The following is a 12,476-nucleotide window of genomic DNA, read 5'->3' as shown; positions in this document are numbered from 1 at the left end:
TGTGTGTCACAAAATCTCATCATATAATATATAGGTCCTGTAAAACTAAGAATATATGACACCTTATCCCACCACTCATCATCCACAATCTTCTCCTTAACAATGCTTGCTTTAACCGTGTCATCTTCTCTATAAGCAGCCCACTCTTCGCTTATGACCATTTTCTTGAAGAGGCCTTCTGATAAGTTTTAATCTTTTGAGCATCACAATAATGGAGGCAAAGCGAGTATCAGCAATCGAAAGCAGTCTAAGGGAAGTAAACTTGCTGAAAATAGAGAGTCTCATGCCATGGTTCATAATGAAATTTTTTTATCGCAACAACATCTAAGTGAATATCGTTTATCCAGTGGCACTCATCATATGCCATTTCATTGTTGTCCGCATTTCTTGGTGAACAAATATTCTTTAACACAAGGTTCAGTGTATGAACAATACACGGTTTCCAGTAGATGCGAGGAAACTCACTCATGAGAAGCTCTCCAGCCGCCTTACAAACTACTGCATTGTCAGTAATGACTTGCACAACATTTTCATGTCCAATCTCATTTATAACTTCTTTCATCAGATTTGAAATAAAAAACTTATATTTGAACTCCCCAAAACAATTCACCGCTTTTATAAACAAGGGACCATTACCTAATGTAGCCATGAAATTAATTAGTGGCTTTCTAGTAGGATCAGACCAACCACCACTAACAATAGATACACCTTTTTCTTTCCATGATAACCTGATTGGTTCCAATAACTTGTGTACATTCTCCTTTTCTTTTTCTAACAAGGTGGTTCTAAGCTTATTATAGCTAGGTGGTACATAGCCATCAATTTTATTGTTAGCTGCAAACCGAAAGGCCCTTTGAAAATGTGGATTCCTTGCAAGATTGAAAGGTAAACCGCCGGTATAGAACATCAAATGCTCTTTCAATAGGATTTAAATAGTTTTTCTTTTCTGTAAACCGATAGTAGCTTCACAAGGCAGCCTAACTTCTTTCGCCTTTGATGCGGCTTTCTTCTCTTCATAAGCATCTTCTAGCTTTCTCATCTTAGTTTTGTCACTCACTGTTACTTTCTTACATTCCTTAATCCCAACACCTAATTGAAACAGTTTATGTATAATATTGTATATATGAATACTCAAATACAACTATATATATAAATGAATAGAACAAGCTGCTCAAATAACAAATAAAACCAGAGAACAGGCTGCTCAAAAATTCCAATATGATCATTACCTTTGATCCCAAGTAGATGTGCTTTAACCCTTGAATATGAGCCTTGTCGATTCTCTTGACAAAAATTACACGTAAATTTCCAAGTACCTCCTATACCAGCCTTTTTGGTTTTGGTTACAAACTGCCACAATGGCTATTCATCAGTTGCAGTTGATGCCGCTGCCGCTGGTGTTGATGTTGATGTTGCTGGTGTTGATGAAGAACCTTGACCTTGTGTTTTTTGAGAACTAGCCATAATGAAGATTATTGTTGATGAAGATTATTGTTAATGAAGGTTATTCTTGATGAAGAACTAGCCGCTGGTGGTTCTTGATTTTATGAAGAATCGTTATTGAAGATTATTTTGGGTTTACAGATGAAGGAAAAAAATATGAATTGTTGATTGAAAAACCCTATAAAATATCTAAGGTAATACATCTTGGAAATTGGAAGCTTACATGATAAGCCTTGAAAGTTACAAGAAACACCCCTGGACTTCTGGTAGATTTTAAAAAACGTCCCTAGAATGTCTCAAACGTCCCAAAACTATAAGAAACACTCGTTGACTTCCAGATTCGGTCGACGAAGGTACCCAAAATATTGGAAACGGTCCAGAAACATTTCTCACACGTCCCCGTAGGGGTTTCTGTCCCCGACGAGTTTCCGGGACGGGATACGGTGCCCAAGGGGCGTTTCCGTGCATCAGAGTTTTCAACTCTTAATATTTAATTTTAATCTAAAGATGAGGATTTTTTGTTTAAGAAACTTGAGAGACTTCTTTCTCCAAATAAAATGTCTTCTGCTTGTGTGATGTAGTGTTGTCAACTCCTCTTTTTCAAGTTTCAACCAACTTGATGTATTTCCACTTTCCAGATTAAGAAAAATAAAAAAGAACAATGGACAGACCTTGTTAGTATTTTTTAAAAAAAATCTAATTAATGAAGCATTTTGGCGCCTAATTTGTCCCGCTAAATATTCCCGCTTTTACTGTCGAGTCATTGGTTCATTATCCACAACAATTTCAGAGGTAATTTCTTTACTCTATTATTTAAAAATTATTATATTATATAGATATTTTTACCCTACACCATTTTGCCCACCATCTGCTTGACAATTTGTCTCAAAGAAATCAAACGGTAATGCATATATCTAACTACTGTACATCTGTAATTATACTGTATTAGACATCATCTAAGTAAGATATATGTCTCCCATATTATTATCATTTTTTACATGAAAATCAATTATTATTACTCGTATTATTATTCTTATTTATCTTATGATTCTTATTATCAATCAGCCAGGCATAATAAGTATAACCATTTGAAATTATCTTAAAATTGAACCAATAGAAAGCTTGAAATACAATCATATACGATGGACTTATTGTGTAAATCTGATTTTTTTTATTGCTTTTAGAACAATGGAAGTGGTTCAGCGTCGCTGCAAAGAACCCAAATTTTCAGCGAAAGGCAGAAAAGATGATGTTATGAGCAGCATGCCAGACAATGTGATCGCTAATATTAGGCTATCTCCAATGTTAGGCGTACTTGATCTGCCACATCATATCCTTACAAATCCTTATACATTCTTATAAATCCTTCAAATCTGATAATTTTATCTCCAACCATACAAACATCCTTACATATCATTTTCCCTCCACTGAAAACAAAAATATATTATGTAAGGATAAGTAAGGGCATGCCCTTAGATAAAGACATCCTTCAAAAAATCCTTTCATTTCGAAAAATCCGCTAGTCTTCCTAACAAAAGAAGTCAAAGATGTTTTAAAGATGTTTTAGTTACAGCAACAACCTTCCATTACAAGAGTTTACGTTTTGCATCCTTCAAAAAATCCTTAGTTTTGAACAAGCTTCAACGGCAAAGAATATTCAAGGGCCCCCAATAACACCCCATTGGAGATAGCCTTATGGATTGTTTGTCGTTGAAAGACGCGGTGAAGACTAGTATTTTGTCTCCAAGTTGGAGATTTAAGTGGACCCTTCTTACCAAACTCATATTTGATTGCATGTTCTTTATTAGTTTATCGCGAAAAGTTCCTTTAAATAAAATTGATATAAGTAGACTTCTCCTTCATCTTAAAACAAGTTACGAAATTTTATCTCACTATATCCAGTAACTTCATATTATGAGGATATTTATCATTGGATTATGTTCGTGTCTAGAATACGAGGATTTAAGGAACTCACTTTGCTAAATGCCCATCCACTTTTGTTTGTGGCTTTCCAAAGCTATTGACCTTAGACTTGTATAAGGTAAATGTTCGAGACCACAAATATGGGGAATTAATTGCAAAGTGTCCCTTACTTGAGACTGAAAATTTGGGATATAGCAACCTTAGAGGGGGAGTGAAATTGGTTGAGATTGCAAAACTACTCGAAAATGTCAAGAAGTTAGATTTGTCATTGTCTTTGTTTGACATTAATGTGACCATGGTCAGACTTTCCACTATGTTCCAGCATATATACCTTCTTCCAAAACTTCAGGAGCTTTGTTTAAGGTTTGAAAACTGCAAGGTAATGCTAAATTGAGTCTTTGAACTTCACTTTACATAATATTGCGACTTGGAGGATTAATGACCATTTCACCAGTTAAAGTGGCTTTCTTTCAATGTATCTTTTCTAGTTCTTGCCAGAAGATGTTGCTCAAAATCCGGTCTCTACCAACTTTCCTTTCCTCAAGAATCTTATGTTATGCCAAATGGAATTTAGTAGCGTTTCCATGTTATCATGTGCTTTTGGGATGATTTTTCGCTGCACAAATTTGCATACCCTTTGTATCTCAGTAAGTTAATGGTTATCAATGATATTGCACGTCCTTCAAATATCTCATACACGTGTACATTAACTCATACACGTGCATACACGTGTACATTAACTCATACTTAAACTCATATTTGTAATCAGAGACAGAAAGGAAAAACAAATTTGTATATACCACCAACATAACTTTAGCAGATGCTAAGTGTCATTAGCTTGTTATTCAGCTGTATACTTGCCTGCAATTCACCTCTAAGATGTTTGCAGCATCAATAGCTCCCTCTTCTCCTGATACAATTTAAGTATGGACCTCATCAATAAACAGCATAATTTCATTACTTTGCTTGATTTCCTCCATCAGCTTCTTTAGTCTCTTCTCAAATTCTCAACCGTACTTTTTGCCAGCAACAACAGTGTAATCACCTGAAATCAGGAGCAAATTATAAGATGACCTATTTTACTGGCAAAATATTTTCAAACGCCAAGTTTACAAACTGCACGTCTGCAACCCACCTTCTTCCCGTCGATTGTTTCTGGAACATCACCGTTTGCAATTTTTTGTGCAAGACCCTCTGTAATAGCAGGCTTTCCAACTCCAGGTTCTCCGATGGACAGGGATTGCTACTTATACGGCGTCCGAACATTGTGTAAGCCTAACAATTTGTGGTTGCCTTCCAACAACTATAAGATGATCTCGCTTACCCTATATAACAAAAGCAACCAACTGTAAAGAAAATACTTATTTCAAAGGTACAACGCCTCCCTGTTGAATAAAAGATACCTCCTCAGCTAATTCTGTCAGGTTGGTACCATATTATTCTAAGGTTGGCATCTTGTTACCAGAGGTACCACCACCAACTCTAGCACCTACAGCTTCTGCACTCTCACCAACCATTCTGATGACCTACAAGAAATTGAAGATGACGAATTAAAGAATGCACGAAATAAAAAATACCATTCTACTAAAGCAGAGATGATGAAGATATCTTGCCTGTGTACAGTTGCTATTTGGGTCTGCACCTAAATTCTCAAGAACACGAGGTGCTACACCTTCACCTCACGAAGCAAACCAACAAGCAAATGTTGGTTTGCTCGGATCCAATATAGTTATGACTTGAAACATTAAGCCATGGTAGTAGATTAGGTATCACTAAATTAAATTTAGTACGGTTCAACAACAATTATATTGCCCTTCGAATATGCTTTTATCTATTTAAAAAAATATAAAAAAAAAAACGTTTGAAGGTACGTTCTTTTTATGTGCCATTCAACTAAAATCAACCATAATCTATTGTAAGATATCAACTAAAATCAACTGAAAGATGTAACCACTACCTGATCTTTGAGTTTCTAAATTTCAGTTATGTGATATTGAATAGCATCCACTTTCTCTCCCCAAAGGCCTAGAAAATGAGTCTATCCAATAGACCACATAAGAAAGCAATTAAACAGAAAATTAGGAAAATATATAGAACAAAAAAGTATCTACATGTAACAAAACAACCTTCATTATGGGTCGTTTATCTTGATTTCTTGAATACTTATTCTGGTAACAGACAAACCAATTTTGCTTACTTTTCTTCTCTTCAACCAAATCTGCAAGCTTGTTCGCATTTAGCACTACCTGTACATTATAATTATTTTTATTAAACAAAAACCACATCAAGAACCCTTGTATATAATAATGATACTGGTTTAAAATTATAGTCATACTGGTTTAAAATTATAGTCATCCCGAGAGCCCGGGAGCTCAACCTGATGACTTAAATAGTTACGTGATGGTTGACTAAAAAAAATGCTCCTAAGCCTCACTGACAGATTCATCCACATCTGGTGGCATATTCTTCACAAGAACCTGTGAAAACGTCGGGATTGATAACAATTCAAAACTACAATCGTTATTGTATGAGCGTAGTGTAGCTTACTGTAAATTGGTCCAGCGACGTTTTTCTGATTGCATAAAATGCAGCCGCATATTTGCAATCGTCTCATATTCCTTCCTCAAAGAAGAGCATGACCAAAATGTAACAACATATGCCATTGCATGATGAACATAAAACCTGGAACATCAAAATGTATTGCACCAAATGATCATCATTTACACATCCAACACACATAATGAATATAGAGAGACACTGAACTGAAATGCAATGAGATATATATTCCATACCTGTGAGATCCTTGTGGAATGTTTGATATAAAAAGCTTATTGATGTCACTGTAAGTTGCTTTAGAGATCTCGGGCCACTTGTTTGTCCAGTTAATCGGCACCAAAATAGCCCGTGTAAGGAAGAGTATGGAAACAAATATGTTCAACCTGTATAAGTAAAAAATCAAAAACATAATTTTAATCTTATTTAGATAACCAAGGAAGTATTATTCAACTATAGAAGATTTGCAGCTCAACAAACCTAAATGAGTTTATATAAGCCAAAACATTCCGCAACTTTTATGTGAAATTTAGTTTATATGGTTATATATACTATCTCCAATGGGTGGGTCACACAGGTAAATTTCAAGCATTTAGCCCAAAAGAAAAGGTCAAAAACAAATTAAAGAGCATTCAAATGATTACAAATTACCTCTCCTAAATCCTACTATTCGAAAAAAAAGAAGACACTTTCATTTTAATAAGACGATTTCATAATAATAATATAATACATCAAATGAAATTCGACAAGAAGATGAGGAAATGCGTGCAGGTAAGCCTAAACCATTCTTAAAAAACACGCGTTGAACAGTCCCATTGCAGCCATTAAAAGTACAAACGCAATAACAGAACAGTCAAGTCACAAGCTAATACTCATGAAAAAAAAAAAAAACACTACAACACCAACCTAATAAACCTGAAATCTTTTAACAGATGTAAATATAAAGAACAAAGTAGCATACCCATGTAAGTAATTCCACAAATAGACCGTAGAAAGTCAAGCTTAAAAGAGTAGAAGGCCGAGATAAGGAAATATATACCTTCATGTCACTTGATAGTTTGTTAATCAGTCTATGTCGACTTGAGGGATATGGGAAAGAAGGGGCCAATAGGATCCTCTTCTACTCATCATCTTTTCTTTCAGTTCATCACAACGCAAAATTCGCAAACTCAAAAGTGAAGGCAACAGTGTTTCTGGCAGATCTTTCATCTTTGGGCACCACACGAAATGGAGAGATGTTGGAGGGAGGTGAGGTGTTGGAGTCCCTCTGACGATATTCTTTCCATTTTTTAAAAACCAAATAATACAAGGGTAGTAAGAGATGATGATGGAATAAGAAGCAAGGGTGGGAAACACTTCATGTTTTCCCCTTCTCCAGGACCACCCCATAGAGTTAGTTCAACGAGTGAGGTTGGAAGTGGGCCCCATTCTGGGATGGTTCTCTTTAAATTCCCTATTGTTAAGGAATCCAATTTGGGAGGCCAAACCCCACTTGTAATGGGAGGAAGACCATCTATACCTGGACAATTCACGATTTTCAGACGCTTTAAAGACACAAGATCCTGCAAATCAGGGAATGACTCGATATTCCCACAATCTTCTATTTCCAATTTCATTAGTCGAGTGAAACATGAAAATTTCATTATCGATTTCAGATTATTCCAACCATTAATGTCTAAGACTTGAATCATGGGCGGAATGTTTGTGGTGTTGTTGATTATTAAATAGAGTTGTTCTTCTAACTCCTTCTCCAATACTGAGTTACAACTCCATATATCAAGTGACTTGAGTTTATGGCATCCTCCTCCTCCTTCTCTTGGGAAGGAGACAAATGTAATTGAACTACAACCATATATTCTCAACATATGAATGCTATTAGCTGGACAACTTAAATGCTCCAGATTTTCACAATTACTAATAACCAAGGTTTCAATGCAGGCTGGACAACTCAAATGCTTCAAGTTCTCGCAACTCCATATACTTAAAATCCTAAGAGATGTTGGGAGGAGATTGCTCCCTTTCTCCTCCTCTCTCTCCCCCCCTCCTATTTCCCACAAATTTCGTATTTCATTACACTCACCAATCTCGAAATCTTCAAGTGCCCTAAGATAATGTACAACGCCACCCCACACCTTATCGGTGAGTCCTAATTTACCAGATATACTCAATTTAGTGACTTCTGAAGCTACACTAGCCAGACTTTTCAACAAAACATCACCACAATTCCATACATTTAAATTCCTCAACGAGGGTAGTGGTTCAAGTGAGACTAAAAAAATTAGGACAACTACTTACACTAAGTTCTTGAAGGCAAGGAAACATTGTATCGGCACTGACTGACCGCACCTCCTATTGTGCCATATTAGGACAGTTTCTTATATAAATCTCTTCAAGGCATGGAAATACTACAACAACCGCATTGACTGACCATACCTCCCACTATGGCATATCTTCAAATTTTAGAATCTCAAGTGAGGGGAAAATTGCAGGACCATTCTCGAGAAATTCTGAACCTACCTCTTTCACATCATCCATGCTTTTAATAGACTTAGCGCTGGGAGCTGTCCAAGTGGTGGCAGAAAAACACAATTTCTACATTTATACATACAAACAATAGTCAATTTACAAAACAAGGAATCCCCAACCCATTTTGGAAATTTTGTGCCTCCATATGACACAACTTCAAGTTTTTTCAGATTTTCACTGTGAGGCTTAAGCACATCCAACACCTCTATTTCAAGTCTTTGTTTTCGAGACCCATCAAACATATCATTCCATTTGACTGCTAACTCACTAAGCCTCATTTGTGATAGGTTGAGCTCTCGTGTTTGGTCATTGGTTCGCAATTTTTCTAGCCCATCAATGCAAACTCTTCGGCGTAGATTCTTCATGTTCTTTAGCCCGCTTATTGGAAATTCGTTTTCTCCCCCAATACTGATCTTGGAGAGTGTTTGTAGGTTTTTCATCTCACCAATACCTAACGGCATGTTCTTCAAAATCGGAGTGTCCCTAATGTCAAAATGCCGTAAATTTGTAAGTTTCAAGAAGCTGTCGGTCAGCTCCCTCAACTTTTTACAGCCAGACACGATCAATGTTTGTAAATTATAAAGATTACAAACATTGTCTGGTAAATGTGTGATTGGAGTTTGAGATAGATTAAGATACCGCAAGTGCTTCAAATCGCCAACAGAATCTAGTACCTCGTTTATCCATATTTTACTCAAACAAAGAACCCTTAATAATGGTAGTCGGGGAAGAATGTCAACCAAAATCTTGTTTGGTAAATAAAATTTCTTCCAATCTGTCGACACAATCGGAACTCCTAAAAATGATCTCAGCCTATTTGCACTTTTGAATGCCTCAAACTTTTTGCAAGTCATAAATTCCTCAAGAACAAAGGACATGTGGTGGTACTTTTTCAAACTTTGTTCTTCAATTTTAATTTTCATTTCAATGTCTAACCTTATAAAAAATTCTCCGGCAACAGATGTTGCCAAATCATTCATAAGGTCATGCATTAAAAACAATTATTTATCACTATTTGCATTCTCAAAAAACGACTTTTCCAACAACTCATCAAAATATTTCTATTGGCTGTCCTGTAGTTGATTTGTGCAAAAACCCCTCCGCCATCCACAGCAGAATCAAGTCCACCTTCTCAAACACATAATCTTTGGGGAACATGGAAGTGTATGCAAACATTTGCTTCAAACATGCAGAGAGCTCATGGTAGCTTAGTCGAAGAGCAAGAAGAATACCGCCTTCATCTTTTAAACTCCATATCTTACTATTCAATTACTCTTTCCAATCTTCTTCATTTGTTCTTGTCTTCAATGAAGTTCCAAGTGATTTTAAAGCCAAAGGCAAGCCATCACATTTTTGCACAATACCCTCACCATATGATCTGAGTGTTGGATATGAATCAAAGTTAGTTGCACTTAATGAATGCTGAGCAAACAAAGACACAGCATCTTCTTGTGATAGCTTATTTAGATGGTATGGATTATCGTTTCCTAACTGTTGAAGCAACTGTTTCTTCCGAGTGGTGATTTCTTACTTCCAGGGGCCACCGCATGAAACGGAGGCACTAAGGTATCCCAATCTTCAATCTTTTCGCTCCACACGTCATCCAAAACTAGCAAAAATCGTTTTCCTGCATGTTCATCTCTAAGAGCTTCTTGAAGCAGGTTTGAATTTTCAAATTTCTTCCCTTCCTTGGCTACAGATTCGAAAATAAGTTTGTTGATATTAAAACTATCAAACTCATCCGAGACACAAACCCAGGCCATGAGATCAAAGTGTTGCTTGACTTTTGGTTCGTTATACAAAAGTCTTGCAAGAGTGGTTTTGCTGATCCCACCCATACCAACAATCGGCACGATGCTAAAGTTTTGATCATCACATGGTTCATGATCTGCTAAGAGCTTTTGGAGCAAAGTTTCCTTTTCATCTTGACGTCCAATAATACCAGGTGGTAATAAAGAGGTCTGGTAATTTCTGTTTATATTTTTTGACCTTTTATCTTTCACAATCAAACCAAGATCATTTCTTTCATCATACACTTGTTGTAAGTTGATGGTAATATCATTAAGTTTGAGGTGAATCTCAGTATTTGACAACGAGAAAGTGCTAGTAGTGCAACAAGTTGGTATGAGCTTTGTTACCTTTCTAGTAATGCCTCCAGCAGGTTTCTTAGTCAGCTCATGATGCATAGCATCAGTAGCCAAAGAGTCGAATATATCGTCTATATCATAAGCCAAATGTTGGAGTCGATTCAGCCAGTTTTTGACTCTTTTATCTTGTATTTCCTTCTCAGCAGCGTCGTTAAGTAGAGCTTTGATTAGGGGTAACGAGGTCTATAATTTCTTCGGCTGGGACTGAATTTCTTTGGAGCGAGTAGCTTTGTTGAAGGCATTAGAGGCTAATTTCTCAAAAAGAATGGGAAGCAAAGCAGAGAGAATGATTTCTGCCATTACAAATCGAAGTTAGATTGTAAATTGTAGTAAAGATTGATGTGGATGATGAAAAGGGTAAATAATGATTGCAATCTTTTGTTTAAACCAAGATGAAATATAATACTATACTATACTCAGTATGATTTTACAAGGGATCTTTTTATTTTATATAAAAGAAAAGATAGCAGACAACACTATTACGTTCAATACATATAAAACATGAAAATGGCACAGGATAATGAAATTTGGTATGGATATCCACTCAAATATTTTTATATACAAAAATCGAAGAAAAAAAACACCATCACGTTCAACTTTTTATTATTGTAATTATTCTTTCGCGGAATTCACGCTGGCGTTGGACGACAATATATGGGATAAAGAATACATATCTCACACAGATGAATTTTTTTTACGGATGCTACAAATCTGGACCCATTTGGTGCGAATATGAACATTTGTTATAAAAGTTGTAAACTTACGAAAATTGGTGTTTTAGACACCGGTAAGACACCGGTTTTAAGTTTTCTTGGAGGAAAGCCGGTCACTCCAACACCGGTCTTAGCTGATGTGGCAAGCAGGAAGGTAAAGCCGGTGTCTTAGACACCGGTCTTCAAAGTTTTCACCCAAAAATCGGTATCTAAGAGACCGACTTTCTGTCTTTTTCCTTAAACCCGGTCTCTAGGTGACCGGTCTTCACACGTGTCCAACCAATGTCACACTTAGCTTGTTGATGAAGTGAAGAAAAGTATAAACTTTACTCATGTTCACCCCCTTTTTCTTACAATGAATAAGTAAAGGAGTCAATTGATCTATTTAGTTTTTTATTTTGGTTATATATGACAACAATTTGGGAAATATGTTCCGATTGTAACTTACATTGGGAGGAAGTTGAAATGAAAGATAGATCATAGAAGTGGGGAAGAAGATAAAAAGGTTATTTATATTGATAGTGTTATGTATGCTGGAGATAGACTTCAAATGTATGTATATATTATCATTAAAATTAAAATTAAATTATTAAAAAACTCTTTAAACTGGGCGATATACCCAGAGCCGGTCCAGAGAATTCAGATGCTCAGGGCTTAATGGTTAAAGTTATGCCCATGCAAAAATCTTTAAACGATACAACTCTATATTTTTGATGATTTGGAACCTAGTCAAGTTAGGCTCATTCTTATGCCGAATTTATTATCTAAATAAAAAGTTACAAAACGATGTCTAAGTGTATTTTTTTTTTTACAAAAACTTCAGTTATTTTCTTACAATCTACATTACCTAAATAATTACTTTTGATACTTATTATTGTTAAACTTATTTAACCGCTCTTGACTCATGGTTAAATGTTAATTTCTTAACAAAATTTGTATGAAGAAGTAAATAAACAATACAAATTATTGAAGATAATACTCCAAAAATATAATATGAAACTCCTAATACAAATTAAGTTAAATAAACTTGTTATATAAAAATAAAAACTTGAAAAAATGTCACCTTGAAAGTTAGAATCTTAAATTGTTAAAAAAAAGGCCATAGTTGGTGCAAGTATATGAAAGAATAAAAGTGAAAAGTCAATAGTTACGACTCTATGAATTGTTTTAT

The 12,476-nt window shown here is 35.6% G+C and overlaps 1 pseudogene; it reads right to left on the bottom strand.

The window, feature by feature from the left end:
- Positions 1–5,338: 5,338 nt before the first annotated feature.
- On the bottom strand, positions 5,339–10,892 carry LOC122587095 (annotated as a pseudogene).
- Between the last annotated feature and the right edge of the window lie 1,584 nt (positions 10,893–12,476).

Source organism: Erigeron canadensis, chromosome 1 (genome assembly GCF_010389155.1).
Source record: "Erigeron canadensis isolate Cc75 chromosome 1, C_canadensis_v1, whole genome shotgun sequence".
Lineage (NCBI taxonomy): Eukaryota > Viridiplantae > Streptophyta > Magnoliopsida > Asterales > Asteraceae > Erigeron > Erigeron canadensis.
The sequence above is the reverse complement of the archived record's forward strand: the minus strand, read 5'-3'. Positions and strand labels throughout refer to the sequence as shown.